This window comes from Castor canadensis, chromosome 17 (assembly GCF_047511655.1).
Source record: "Castor canadensis chromosome 17, mCasCan1.hap1v2, whole genome shotgun sequence".
Lineage (NCBI taxonomy): Eukaryota > Metazoa > Chordata > Mammalia > Rodentia > Castoridae > Castor > Castor canadensis.
The window spans coordinates 1,567,248-1,580,928 of NC_133402.1; the positions used below are offsets into that span (position 1 = coordinate 1,567,248).

The 13,681-nt window shown below is 47.1% G+C and overlaps 1 long non-coding RNA gene across 1 annotated transcript; it reads right to left on the reverse strand.

The window, feature by feature from the left end:
- Window positions 1-610: 610 nt before the first annotated feature.
- On the reverse strand, window positions 611-4,750 carry LOC141418535 (uncharacterized). Its single transcript, XR_012443164.1, has 2 exons — window positions 4,509-4,750; window positions 611-2,393 (listed from the first exon to the last, which is right to left on the reverse strand). It is a non-coding gene; the product is annotated as an uncharacterized lncRNA (long non-coding RNA).
- Window positions 4,751-13,681: the final 8,931 nt, after the last annotated feature.

Genomic DNA, 13,681 nt, shown 5'->3' on the forward strand with positions numbered 1-13,681 from the left:
CCTAGCAAGTGTGAAGCCTTGAGTTCAAACTTCAGTACTGCTCCCCCCCCCCGCAAAAAGTTGATCAGTCACACTACAAGGAATAAAACACAAAGTTGTATTTACCCACTATACTGTTATTACTCGTGAAATAGGGAAATAGTACATTTATACTTCAAATTAAAATATGATATAAAGTAGAATGAGACAGTCTATAATTTAATTTTATTCAGTCATAGTAGCAGCAATAAAAATAGGAACTTTTTGTGTGTGTATGGTACAGGGGTTTGAATTCAGGCCCTCACCCTTGCTAGGCAGGTGCTCTAGCACCTGAGCCACTCTGCCAACCCTTTTTTGTGTTGGGTTTTCGGTACTGGGGCTTGAACTCAGGGCCTAGACCTTGAGCCACTCCACCACCATATTTTGTTTGTTTGTTTTTTGTTTTGTGATGGGTTTTTCCAAAATAGGGTCTCACGAACCATTTGCCCGGGCTGACTTTGAACCGTGATCCTCCTGACCTCTGCCTCCTGAGTTGCTAGGATTACAGGCGTGAGCCATCAGCGCCCAACCCTATTCATTTGTTTTCTAGCCTCATTATAAAGAGACCAAGCATTACTTACAGGGCACTGGGTTGTGGTAGACATTTCTGAGATTTATTAAGTTCTATCACATTCTTAATATTAAATCATGTTCTAATTATATTTTTCCTAGGCATCCAAAGCCTTCCAACATGAATGTGTGGTAAGGGAAACCCCTAAATATTGTTCTGGCAATCTCCTATTGTGGAAAGCTTGCACTGCCAGTTACATTCTTAGTGAAAAATAAACCAGCCTTCAAAACCTTTCCCTATGTAGATTCCAAGGGAGAGGCTTTACCATGAGAGGCCTCCCCTTCTTTGTGTCAAAGTCAACCCATTGTGGCTGGCTGTTAGGCCACAATGAAGAGGAGTGACAGAGTTATCTGGTGAAATCAAAGCTTCGGGATGGTTTTGCAATCTGAAATTCCCCGGGCAACCCTCCAGGTGAATGAAGCTAGGGACACCTGTGTGCAGGAACATGCAATTTGTATATGATTTGCATAAGATACACAGACTGCAATTTGCTCTCAGACTTTCATAAAGTGCCTAGTATTTCCTTTAAATAGATTAATCTCTTACCACCCTCCGCCTCTCCTGGTTCCAGCACCTGCCTCTCCTCAGGTGAGGAGAAGAGACTCAGGTAGAGGCCAGAGTGAGAACAGCCAGGGACTGGGAGCAACCTCAGAGAAGACGCACACATATACACAAACACACACTCCAAGTACACAAACACACTTGCACCCCCACACACACACCAGATGTTTCCAGCACCTTCCATAGTGGGAATGTGTCTGACTTGCTTAGCAATGCCCAGGATGAACACCACGGAAGGCTGTGGTCTGTCTCTCGAGACTATTTTCTCATGGCTTCTGCCACTTGGCATCCTTTGTACCGTCTGACCTCACGTGGGCAGTAACGCTAGCTGCCGTAGACACTTTTTTTACAAGCCTGGTCTTACAGGTCTTTGCAGAATACCAATTCCATTTTTTCTTACAGGTAGATGGAGCAGAACTCCCTAGGAGAAGCAATCCCAGCACCCGTGGGTCTCGTTCCTCTGGAGCACAGGACCCTGAGGGGACCAATGGCTTCTCTCTTTGGGGTGCTGCTCTTGGCTGCAGGATCCCCATGTGTCCAGGGATTTGGCCAACATTGCCGACGAGCCTGTGTCCATTCATGGTCTTGATGCTCGTGCTTTGAAGAGGACTGAGGGAATTGATGGAGAACAGGACCGAATGTAACTAGACATCCAAATGACAGAAAATCGTCAGCCGTCTCCCACCATCACTCTTCAAAAACATTACTGTCTCGTCTACATAACCAAATAATTTTGGTTTATCTTCAGAGCATCTGGCTAGTGTCTTCCTTAGAGGCTGTGCACATAACTGCCGTTTTGAATGTTAGACTCTTATCAGATTTTAGGCTAATCGACCTTCTGCTTCCTCACGGACCTTGGGCTTCAGAGAAAAGAACACTACATGTCAAAGTACGTCATTCTATTCCGCGGACAGTGAGGTGAGAGACTTGAGGGAGGTTTTCCCTTTTTTTTTTTTTTAATCTTTTGTCAGAGTTTTCCCCACCGTTCAGAAAACTGACACCCGTGTGGACAGGTTATCTGCACTCATTCATAAATTCATTCAGACATCACCTGTTTTGGAGCCGGCTTGTCCTGGGCTCTGAGGACCTGTGACTGGCTGGGACAGGAGCTTCCTCCCCTGCAGGTGACTGTGGACAGGATGCACCTCTTGTTTCTGGTCAGGAAGTACCAGTAGTGACAGGAGAAAAGCGGGACTCATTGTAGCACCATTCCCAAGTTGCTGATATTTATGTCCACAAGTTACTGATTACAGAAAAAGAATCACATATGTTAAGGGAAATAAGCCAGGCACTGGAAAACAAACACCATATGTTCTCATTCATGGGGAAGCTGAAAAAAAAGATCTCACAGAAGGGGAGAGTGGGATAATGGTCTGGAGAGGCTAAGGGGGTGGGGGTGGAGAGAGGTTAGGTAAGGGGCACCAAAATACAGTTAATAGGAGACATAGGTTCCAGGGCTTTACGGTGCAGCTGGGTGACTGTGGCTTTCAACACTTACTACGTGTTTCAAATTAATAGGAGAGGAATTCTAAGTTTCTCAACAGGAAGAAATGGTAAAGGTTTGAGGAGCTGGAAATGCTTATCACACCAATGTTTATCCCGCATATATTGATAGCTGTTGTGTATCAGCTAAAACAAAACAACCTTCCAAAATTATTCAGTACTCAAGCTCCAGATTTCTGCTTTGTTAGAACTCATAATGGTATATTTTTTTTCCTCAAGTATGTACACTCGAATATGAGTATTCATGAAATCTGTATTTGAGAACTTGCCTATCTGCTATAACTTTATTTGTAACCTAGGGCTGGACCTGCCGGTGTACACCTGTAATTCCAACTGCTTAGGAGGCAGAGGTTGGAGGATCCCAGTCCAAGGTGGGTGTGGACAAAAATGCAAAAAAAAGCAAAAAAGACTGGAGGTGTGGCCCAAATAATACAGCTCCTACCTCCAAGTGCAAGGCCCTGAGTTCAGACCACAGCACCACCAAAAAGAAGGTTGCGTTTTGGTTAGTTGGTGCACATGTTATAACGAGAGGCCGTAAGGAACTGGGCCTTGTATTTTCCCAGGAGCACTGTTCAGTGTCTGCAGCGGCTTCATAGACCCAAGTGTGTCTGTAACAGACACATGCCATGAACTCGTGAGGAAGGAAGGATTATTTGGGCTCAGAGATTCAGAGGTTTCAGTCCTTGGTCACTTCACCTGTGCTTTTGAGCCTGTGGTAGAGCAGTGATGCTTACATCATGGCTGCCAGGAAGCAGAGAGGAAATAAAACAGGAAGCTGCAGGATGCAGGATGTCCCCTTGATATACACTGGGGGCATGCCCCCATGACCTCACTTCCTTCCACCAGGCTCCACCACCTCCCCGTATTATCACAGGCTGGGGACCAAGCCTTTAACACAAGGACCTTTGAGGGACATTTCATGTCCAAAGTATGGCAGTAAGTGACTGTGAATAGTGAGTGCCCCCTGTATGCTTGTTTGTTTGTTTTCACAACACTGGGGATTGAACTCAAGGTCTCCTGCTTGCGAGGCAAGTGCTCTGCCTCTTGATCCATTCTCCCAGTGAGCTGTATTTTTAATGCATCTAGAATGAGTAGCTCATTAAATCTCTTATCTAGCAGGCAGTGAGCACAGAGGCCAACATCAGAGCCAGGTGGGAAAACAAGTAATTCTGAAGGATCAACCCCAAACTGGTTTCCTTTTTTGTACTGATTAGCCCAACTCATCCAGGACTCAAATTTCTCCTGAAACACGTTATGAGGAGGTACATAGATGACAAAAACCTTGTCCTGTCAGAGGATAAAGCTGAGACAAGCTGGGGTGCCAGCCCTTGGAAGTCGAGCAGTATACACTGGCTTCAAAATCAGGAGACATGATCTGCAGGTGCAATTATTCTGCCAGCTTGCAGAAAAACACAACCAGCCTGAGCAGTGCTCGGGATCAAACCCAGGGCCTGGTACGTGCTAGGTAAGTGCTCTACCACAGAGCTACAACACAGCCATTGGTCTTTGCAGACAGAATCCCACTATGTAGCTCAGGCTGGCCTCAAACCTATGATCCTCCTCTCTCAGCATCCTTTTTTTTTGGTTGTACTGGAGTTTGAACTCATGGTCTCACGCTTGCTAAGCAGGCGCTCTACCATTTGAGCCACTCTGCCAGCCCTTGCCTCGGTGTCCTGCGTGCTAGGATTACAGGCGTACACCACCACACCCAGCTAAATTATTGTTTCCACTTCTCGTCTTCTAAAGCCATGCTTCTTAGACAAATCACCCAGGAATTTTACAAGGCAGATTCTGATTCAGAGGTCTGGAAGGTCAAGCTCGCGGGCAGGGCCGATGCTGACAGCAGGAAGCTTACCTGACGCTTAAGTGAGCCTGTAGGGTCTGGGTTTTCTTGAACCTGCCCCCAACGGTCCCACCTTTGAATCCAAGAACATCAAGCTTACTCCTCCATGCTGCTTTTCCTCCTGCACTTCCCTTGAGCCCTCCCCTCAGCTTGGCATTCTCTCAGCTTCCTCTTCATTCCTCCTACAGGAAGCCTTCCTCCAACAACTGACTGCCTGCTGTCTGCACGCCCAGGACTCTGAAGATCAGGCTTTGAAGAACTATGACTCCCAATGAGAGCCACCTGGGGGCTTTAAATGGCCTCAGCAGGCCACACCCCAGACCTATCAAACCAGAATTTCTGGAGGTGGGACCCAGCATCACTTTCTTAAGAAGTAGGTCACAGGTGTGTGTTATGTACAACAACTACAAAGTTTGACAGCCTCTGATGGCTCTCCAAACCTGTCAGTGAAGTTCAATGGAATAGCTCTCCACACTGAATACCACCCAGCCTTAAAAAAGAGGCACCGAAGGTGTGTGAGGTGGTGCACACCTGAAATTCCAGGTAATTGGGAGGCAGAGGCAGGAGGAGGATTGAGTTCAGGACTAATCTGGGCAAAGTCAGCAAGACCCTATCTCAGAAATAAGATACAAAAGGACTGGAGTCGTGGCTCAGTGGCAGATGGCTTGCCTAGCTATGCTCGAGGCCTCGGGTTCAATCTGCAGCATGACCTAAAAAACAAAAGTTCTGATCCAGGGGGGGAGAAATGAACCAAGCCTTGTATGCACATATGAATAATAAAAGAAAAATGAAAAAAAAAAAAAAAGTTCTGATCCAGGCTACAACACGGATAAACCTTGAAAACATTGCTAAGGAAGGGGCTAGGGCACAAAGGCCGGTAGTCTCTGTTCCACTTACATGATTTACCTAGCATAGACAAACTCATTCAGAGAAACAGAAAGTGGGTTCCCAGGACAGGGGAGGGACGGGAAGTTGGAATTGCATGTGTGCAGCTTCAGTTTGGGAAGTTGAAAACACTCTGAACACGGATGGTGGTGACCGTGGTAGAACAATAAAAGTAGACTTAAGACCACTGAACTAGTAAATTAAAAATGGTGAAGATGAAAGCTGGGGGTCGTGGCTCCAGTGTTAGAGGACCTACCTAGCAAGGGCAAGGCCCTGAGTTCACTGGAGTCCAATTCCTACTACCACCGAAAAAGATGGATGGTAGATTTTTTTGTCATGTATATTTTCTCGCACGCATGTAATCCTTGCTACTTGAAAGACGGAGATTGGGAGAATAGCAGTTCAACCCGGACAAAAAGTTAGTGAGAACTCATCTCAACAAACAAGCCTGGCATGGTCCATACGTGTAATTCCAGTTATGGGAGAGGCGTAGGTAGGAGGATCACAGGCCAAGGCTGGCCCCAGGCAAAAAACATGAGACTCTATCAAAAAAATAACAAAAGCAAAAAAAGTGCTGGGGCTGTGGCTCAAATGGTGCAGTACCTGCCTAACAAGCATGAGACCCTGAATTCAAACCCCAATACCACCTCCTCCCCTTCAAAAACAAAAACAAAACCAAAAACACCCATGAAAGTAAAAAGAGGACTATTTAGAAAGAAGGGGACCAATGGAAAGGAAGAAGGCGTACAAAAGAGGGAGATGGGTGAGTATGATCAAAGTGCATTAAATTCGTGTATAAAGATGTCATGATGGAACCCATTGCAAAGGTACAAAAAAAATTTTTTTTAATTGACGTCTTCTCCAGACATACTAAATCTCTCAATTTGATGTTCTGGTTTGGAAAAGTACATGTCTCAGGTATGTATCGTCCTATCTTGAGGTTTTTTTTCCTTTAAGAAAATAGGCCTATCCACTTTTATAAATCCCATTGGTATTCAGTGACTCCTTTGAAAATAAGCAAATAAGCTTGATCATTATCCTTAGAGACATTTTGTCTAAAATCTGGCTTTATTGACTGTGTTTTGCGAGCCATGGAAACGGCCATACTTCTCGTCAGCTGCATTACTCTTATTACAAACCCTCATCAGACCTCTCAGACTTGAAAATTACCAACAACCAATTAGCCAGAGCCACTAAGTCTCCATGTCTACAGACAGTTTCTGCTTCACCCCGACGCCTGCCTGGAGGGCCTGGATAAGCTACAGGCAGAGCTGGAGTCTTCCACAGAAAGGAGCCTCTGGCTCCTGGAAAGGACTGGAGTGGGCTCTCAGGATTGCTGACTCCAAAGAAGGAGCTCTCCAGAGCAGGTTTCTGGGCCTTGAATGTACCAACAATTCCTAGGTAGTGGCAGCAGCCTAGTAAGTCAGGACTTCCAGAACTCTCCTCATTAGAAACAGAAGTCACTGTGAAACCCAAGAACCAGCAGAACAAGAAGGAATCACATAAAAATGAAAGAGTGTTCACTGGGGTCTGAACTCAGGGCTTTGAGCTCTATCGCTTGAGCCACTTCTTGTTTTAGGTTATTTTTCTGATAGGGCCCCCCTCTTTTGTCCTGGCTGGCCTGGGACTAAGATCCTCCCAAGCTCTACCTCTCCAGTAGCTGGGATTATAGACATGTACCAATGCATCTAACCTAAAAATTGTATTTTACTTTCCAAATTGTGTGAACACGAAGGCGAGGTGGGGGAGAGGAAGGAACACTTGCCCATCTCCAGTTAATTTAAGAAAAGCCACACAGCTGGTTGATGGTGGGCATTGCGAGCCCCTTTGTCAACCAGCAGAAAAGCCCAGAGCACCCTGTGACTTTTAAGAGCCTCAGCATGACTCTCCAATGCCCGCTTCTGTCTTGCAGGGACTACGTCAAATTGGTAGAACAAGGCGAGGGACTTTGAGACTGCACACCAGCGTGCCTCTGTTTATCTTTGTAACCTGCTGACTCTCTCCAGGCCTTCACTCTGTCCAATTGCTGCTGGAAACCAAGCCAGGCCCTTGGAGATAAGCAAACTCAGGGATCACAGAGGAACTCAAAGTCTCTTGCTTTGGTGTGACAACTGAGGAGAGATGGTCATCAACCCCAACCTGGGACAGGTGTTTGAGCAGATATCCTGCTCCAAGGCAGAACCAGAAAGTCTCCAGCAAAGTCCTTGCTTCCTTGCAGTCACTGGGGTTCATCCTGGCTTTAGTCCACTGAGATTTTAGCACTAGCCTTGTATTGTTTTCTAATTGTCACAACCTCTTTTTCCTTCCTGCTTCTCCAGCTGGCAGCAAGTGCCATGAGAAGGACCCACAGATGGCCAAGTCTGACCGCAGATGACAGGGACACTCATTAGGGTTCCTATGCCTGTGTAGTAGAGAGGAGAACTGAAAAAAAAAAAGAAACAGACAAGTTTGTGTTCTGATAATGTAGCAGGGGGGAAGGGATGGCATAGCAGAGAGATAAAACTAAGAATTGAAACATGAAGAAGGTCACACAGCACTGGGAGAGAAGTAGCCAATGAAGTCACATGCAGCCATATGTGGGTTAAACCTTGCTTTTTGCTCCTGTAACCTGCTTGCAAGGGTACATAAGGTGAGACCCCTTTTGTTCTCAGGGCTCAGCCTTTGGACAGGAGTCCACTGGGTCTGTGCCAGCACAATAAAACGTTTCCTGCTAAACTGCCTCAGTGTCCCTCCCGTATCTCAGCTTGAGATTCTCGCAACACCTGGATCTGCTGCTTAGCCTCACAACAGTGCAGGGGGTGAGAGTTTCCTTCTCCATCTCACACCTGAGTAGACTAAAGCCTAAAGGGCTAAGGAGCAAGGTCTACTGTCAGGAAAGACCAGACAAAACTCACAGCCAAAGTCCAAAAAAGACTGAAGGAAGAAGGCAGGAAAGAATGACGGGGGCAGGGATACGAGGAGGAAGGGTAAGAAGGAGGGAGCGAGGACTACAATGACTATAACTTACAAAGTGGCCTGAAATTGGTGGTGTTTCCTCCAAATCAAAAACATGGATTCCTAGTGACCTAGGACTGCACTGCCCAGGACAGTGGCCACCAATCACGTGAGGCTCTGAAACCCTTCAAATGGGTTTATAACAGCCTGAGCTGACTAAGGCACTTAGCAAAGGAAATAAGTTTGCTAATCATTTGACTTTAAAATTGGGAACTTTTGTCAGACATGGTGGTGCCTGTGATCCCAGCACTCAAGAGGCTAAAAATTGGATAGAGAGCTTGAAGCCAGCCTGGGTTACATAATAAATCCAGGCCAGCCTGGTCTACATAGACAGACCCACTCTCAAAAAGAAAAAAAAACAGAGACTCCGAGTGTGGTGGTATACACCTGTAATCCTAGCTACTCAGGAGGCTGAGATAGGAAGAATCATGGTTGGAAGCCAGTCCCGGGGGGAAAAGAAGTTAGTAACACCCCACCTCAATCAGTAAGCCAGGTGTGGTGGTACGTGATGTGGTCCTCCAGCTGGGAGGCATAGATAGGCTAGCAGTCTGAGTCTGGCTCCAAGCAAAAACACAAGACCCCATGTGAAAAATGACTAAAGCAAAAAAGGATTAGCGGTATGGCTCAAGTAGGAGAGCACCTGCCTAGTAAGTGCAAGACCCAGAGTTAAAACTCCCAGCACTGCAAAAAATAAACAAACAAAAATAACAATAATAACAATAAAATAAAATGGGCGACTTTTAATTTAAGGAAGGAATTAGTCAGGGGCCCCTATAAGTGGAAAGGTTGGCAGAAGAGTCTATGTTGGAGAAAATGTGAGCACAGTCACTAACTCCCAGCCTTGAACTTGGCCTGTGAGCTCCAGCCAGCACTATGGCCGGTCTGAGTAGGGTTAAGGAGTCCCCTTCCCCAGACATCTGGGGCTCCCCATGCAAGGATTCTGGCATCTTCCTCTCCCACAGCCCCTTGTTGTCATACAGCCTGCTCTTCCCTCACACACACCTGCTGTCACTACATACCCACCCCAGCAATGTCAATTAATGTGAAAAGCATTCTGGCGTCTCACCTGAGCGACCCCTCAAAGGTGTGCATTTTGCTGTAATGACACACAAGTGTTCTGGTCTCTGAAACAATTTCCCTTAACTCATTGCTTAGGGTTTGTAGGGAAGAATCCGCACACCCCTGGGCAGCCCATTCAGCTACCAGTGGTTTCTGTCCCCTGGGCTGGCATATGGGCTTCTTGGATCACATGGGCACACAGGCCTCCTCTGCCCTCCCAAGGCTGCACGAAGCCAAATGCCTCTTTGACCTGGACCACGCACGAGAAGGGGCGCTGAGTCCAACGCCAGAACTGAGCAAGCAGAGATTCCAGAGACCTGCCTGGTCTCAGGTTTCTCTGCCCAAAGCTCCCTGCACCCATGATTTAAGTCTGAGCTTTCTGGAGCACAAACCCTGGGTCAGGCCTGGGCTGGGCTCTGGGAATAAATGACACAGACACATTTTATCTGCCCTCCCTGCCTCTGGTGGCTGCCATGGGTAGAGGAGTGAGCCTCATCCTCAGTCAGGCCCGAACCTGACTACTGGGGGAAAATTGGGCTCAGCCTGTCCAGTTGTGGAATTGGCCATGCTGGAACGTTCTGGGACAAGGAAGCTAGTTCTGACATAGATTTAGGCTAGAGGTGCGGCTCAAGTGGTAGAGCACCTGCCTCCCAAGCAAAAGGCTCCGAGCTCAAACCCCAGTACCACCACTACCAAAAACAAAACAAAAAACCTGTAGCAGGTAGAGTATGCTTGCCTTATTCATGGCTTTATTACACTCAGTTTTGACCAAGAGTAGTAAATACATAAATACAACAAAAAGGAATTCCACAAACAAAAATTTTAAGTTCACATACGCATATTACCATGCTCAGCTGATACAGAAAAGCTCCTAGTCAGTCCCACATCATAGTCAGTTGTGCTTGTTTAAATCATGGTGTAAAGCTTGGTGTGACCTGCTGAGTGTGTTATTCTCGTTCTGTGAAAATCTGCCTCCCCAAAAAAGCAAATGGTGCCCCCCAAAAACAAGTTCAAAGCAAATGTGTTTATTTAAGTGATCAAAGGAAAATTTGAGATCTCTCGAAAAGCTGCATGCTTTAGTGGAAGTTGGGCAGCGTTAAGGGAAAAACAAATGAAGCACCCACAGTGCAGTGCTGAGCTCAGCACCCTGAGCATTTTTGGGGCTTCCTGATCAGCAGTCCCTTGGAAACGTGTGCTGGCAGATACCAAGGGTCCACTGTAGTTCTGAGCAGACCCCTTGTGGCCACCGTGCCCATGCTGTGTTACTAAACCTCCTTTCTCTACTCTTCATCGCCACTCATCTCTTGACATGGCATATTGGAATGAATGGACAGCACTGAAATATTAGAAACCCTGGAGTTGGGCCTCAAGCCTACAACTCTGATGACAGACCCATCTCTGAGTGTGTACTAGCAGCTAGTTGGCAGTCACCCACTAGGCCAGGGAGGCAGGAAAAGTGTTCCCACCCAGCTAGCCAGCAGCTAAGATGCTGGACCCTGTGCTATGGTGGGAAGGAAAAGGCCTCAGAGCTGTGGGTCCCGTCCTGTCTGCCCCGCACACGTGGAGCCACGGCCACGGGAGGACGCCATCTCTTAATCTCCTTCGGGGAGGTTTTATTTCTGTGTACACTGTTTTTTTAAGTCTTACATTATGTACCAGAGAAGAGTGAGCACAAAGCAAATATTAGCAGCAAAAGATACACCCTGGGTTCTTTTTACACAGGACCCAGGTGTGTGACAGGGTAGACACTTGGAGAACTGTGCTCAGCAAAGGCACAGAGACTGACATTTCACAGAGGTCCCCAAAGGTGTAGAAACCGGGGCCTGAGAGGCCCGAATGCCAGAAATGATTGGCCCTGATCAATGGAAAGTGTGTTTGGCTGTGCTACTGACATCTATGTGTGTGTTGTAATTGCCTCCCAACTGGCCCTGCCGCCTCTATTAATTGCACACATTCCTCCTGATGGAATGATGTGTTGGTGACACGGTCGTGAGCTTAAGGACAAGGGTGGTTTGCATCTAAAGTCGCATTTGTGACCAGAGCCTCAGATGGGGAACAGAGCCCAAAGTTCGTTTCTCCCCCAGGAGAAGAGTTGGGACTGCTTACATCATTGTGTCACCTTGATGTGATTATTGAGGGACAGTTTTCCCGGTTTCCTAAATCACTGTTTCCTTGGAAAGACTTTACCTAAAGAGCCTCAGCACCTTGACTTTGATCGTGCAGTCGAGACCATGCTAAGAACTTCCCAAAATTCAGCCAGATGGGATGGCTTACACATGTAATGCTAGCAACTTGGGAAGCAGAGATTGGGAGGATCTAGGTTTGAGGCCAGCCTGGCAAAAAGCTGGCAAGAGCTCATCTCAATAAAGCAAGCTATACATGGTAGCGAATGCCTGTAATCCTAGCAATGTGAGAGGCATAGATAAAAGGATTGAGGTCCAAGGCTGTACCGGGCAAAAAGCTGAAGACACTATCTGAGGGCTGGAGGTGTGGCCTGAGTGATAGAATGCCTGCTTAGCAAACACAGAGCCCTGAGTTCAAACCCCATTAGGAAAAAAACTTACAGAATTAGAACCCAATACTCAATCCAGTGGTGAACAGTAAGCTAGTGGTTGAAAGCTTAAGGAGAAACAGCAAACACCTCCCCCGAGGAGTTACTGGTTACAGCAGGAAAAGATGGTGGCTTTAGCTGGTGATACCCCCTCCAACAGCGGATGCACGTAACCACCACCAAGTGCAGAGGCACCACTCCTCACCTTTGTGGGACTCTGCCAAAATCCAGAGCCTCCATCTAATCATACGAAAACTTCAGACAGACAAGCGGGAGCTGGTGGGTCATGCTTGTAATCCTAGCTACTCAGGAAGCCATCAGGAGGATTGAAGTTCAAAGCCAGCCTGGGCAAATAGTGCTCAAGACCCTATCTCGAAAATACCTAACACAAAAAGGGCTGGTGGAGTGGCTCAAGATGTAGGCCCTGAGTTCAAGCCCTGATACTACAAAAAAAAAAAAAAAAAGGTTGTTGGAGTGGCTCAAGTAGTAGAACGCCTGCTAGCAAGTGTAAGGCCCTGAGTTCAAACCCCACTGCCACCAAAAAATAAAACAAAACAAAATACCAAAGGGCTAGGGGTATGGCTCAAGTGGTAGAGCACTTGCTAGCATGAGCAAGGCCCTGGGTTCAATTCCTAGTACCACATTTAAAAAAAAAAAAAAAAAAGGTGGGGGGTGGGGATCCTAGAACCCAGAGAGTGCATTAGAAGCAAAACTGGAGGCAAACAAATAAAGTCTGCAGTTTAGTTAACAGCATAGGAACAGCAATCATATTTGTGAACTGCACCAACTCAGATGTTAACACTCGGAAGGAAGAAAGCCGGTGAGGGACGATAGATGATGGTGCTACAGGAGCTCAACTCTCAGAAGCATCTTTGCAACTCTTCCCTACCTCTAAAATTCCTTCAGAATTGAAAGTTTTTTAAATGTATGAAAAGAGGAAGCTCAGATCTCCCCACACCTGGCTGTTGAGTTCCAGGCGGCCACTCTGGGGGGGAAAGCAGACTGTCCCCAGCTGTCACTCGCCTTCCTGCATTTCGTCCTTTGTAACTGCTAAATCAATAGCTACATCTTCATAGTAAATAACTGTGCCTGTGGTATTTTAATGGTCTCCTGCATTGGAGTTGTCAGGATCATTTTTGTCAGCAGAGCAAAACCATTGATTTTCTGCCTATCCATCTGTGGCACAAAGGGACAAGTTGCCCGCAGCCTGAGATCGGGGATCAAAGTCAGAGAGAGACACACCCAGGTCTGAGCTCTCCTCCCAGCACTGGCCCCGGACAGGGGGCAGAACTGTTTCCTCTCCAGCACATCTAGTTTCCATGCAGTTTAGCTTCTAACAGAGAAAGGCTGAAGCATTTTCAGCCCGAAGTGGATCTTTTGGGATCCAGCTTAGGGCCCAGTTGTGGCCCGTCTGGGTTCTTGTGTGTGGGCAGCAGGTAAGCGTTATGGTAGAACAGGGAGCTGCGCAGCAGGTGACCGCGACCATTCGGCTGAGCGTGGCAGCCCTCAGTGTGTGTCTGAGGGCGCTGGACTGCCTAACGACAGACCGTGAGCCGCCCCCTTCCAGTTGTGATATTTTCGTCAGTCGCATGGAACACTGAATGTTCCTGATCGCTCTTAAAATAGAACCAGTGCGTGCATGCATGTTGGTGGAGGTAAACATGAATGGTGCCTGTCCCCGGCGGGGAGGAAAAGA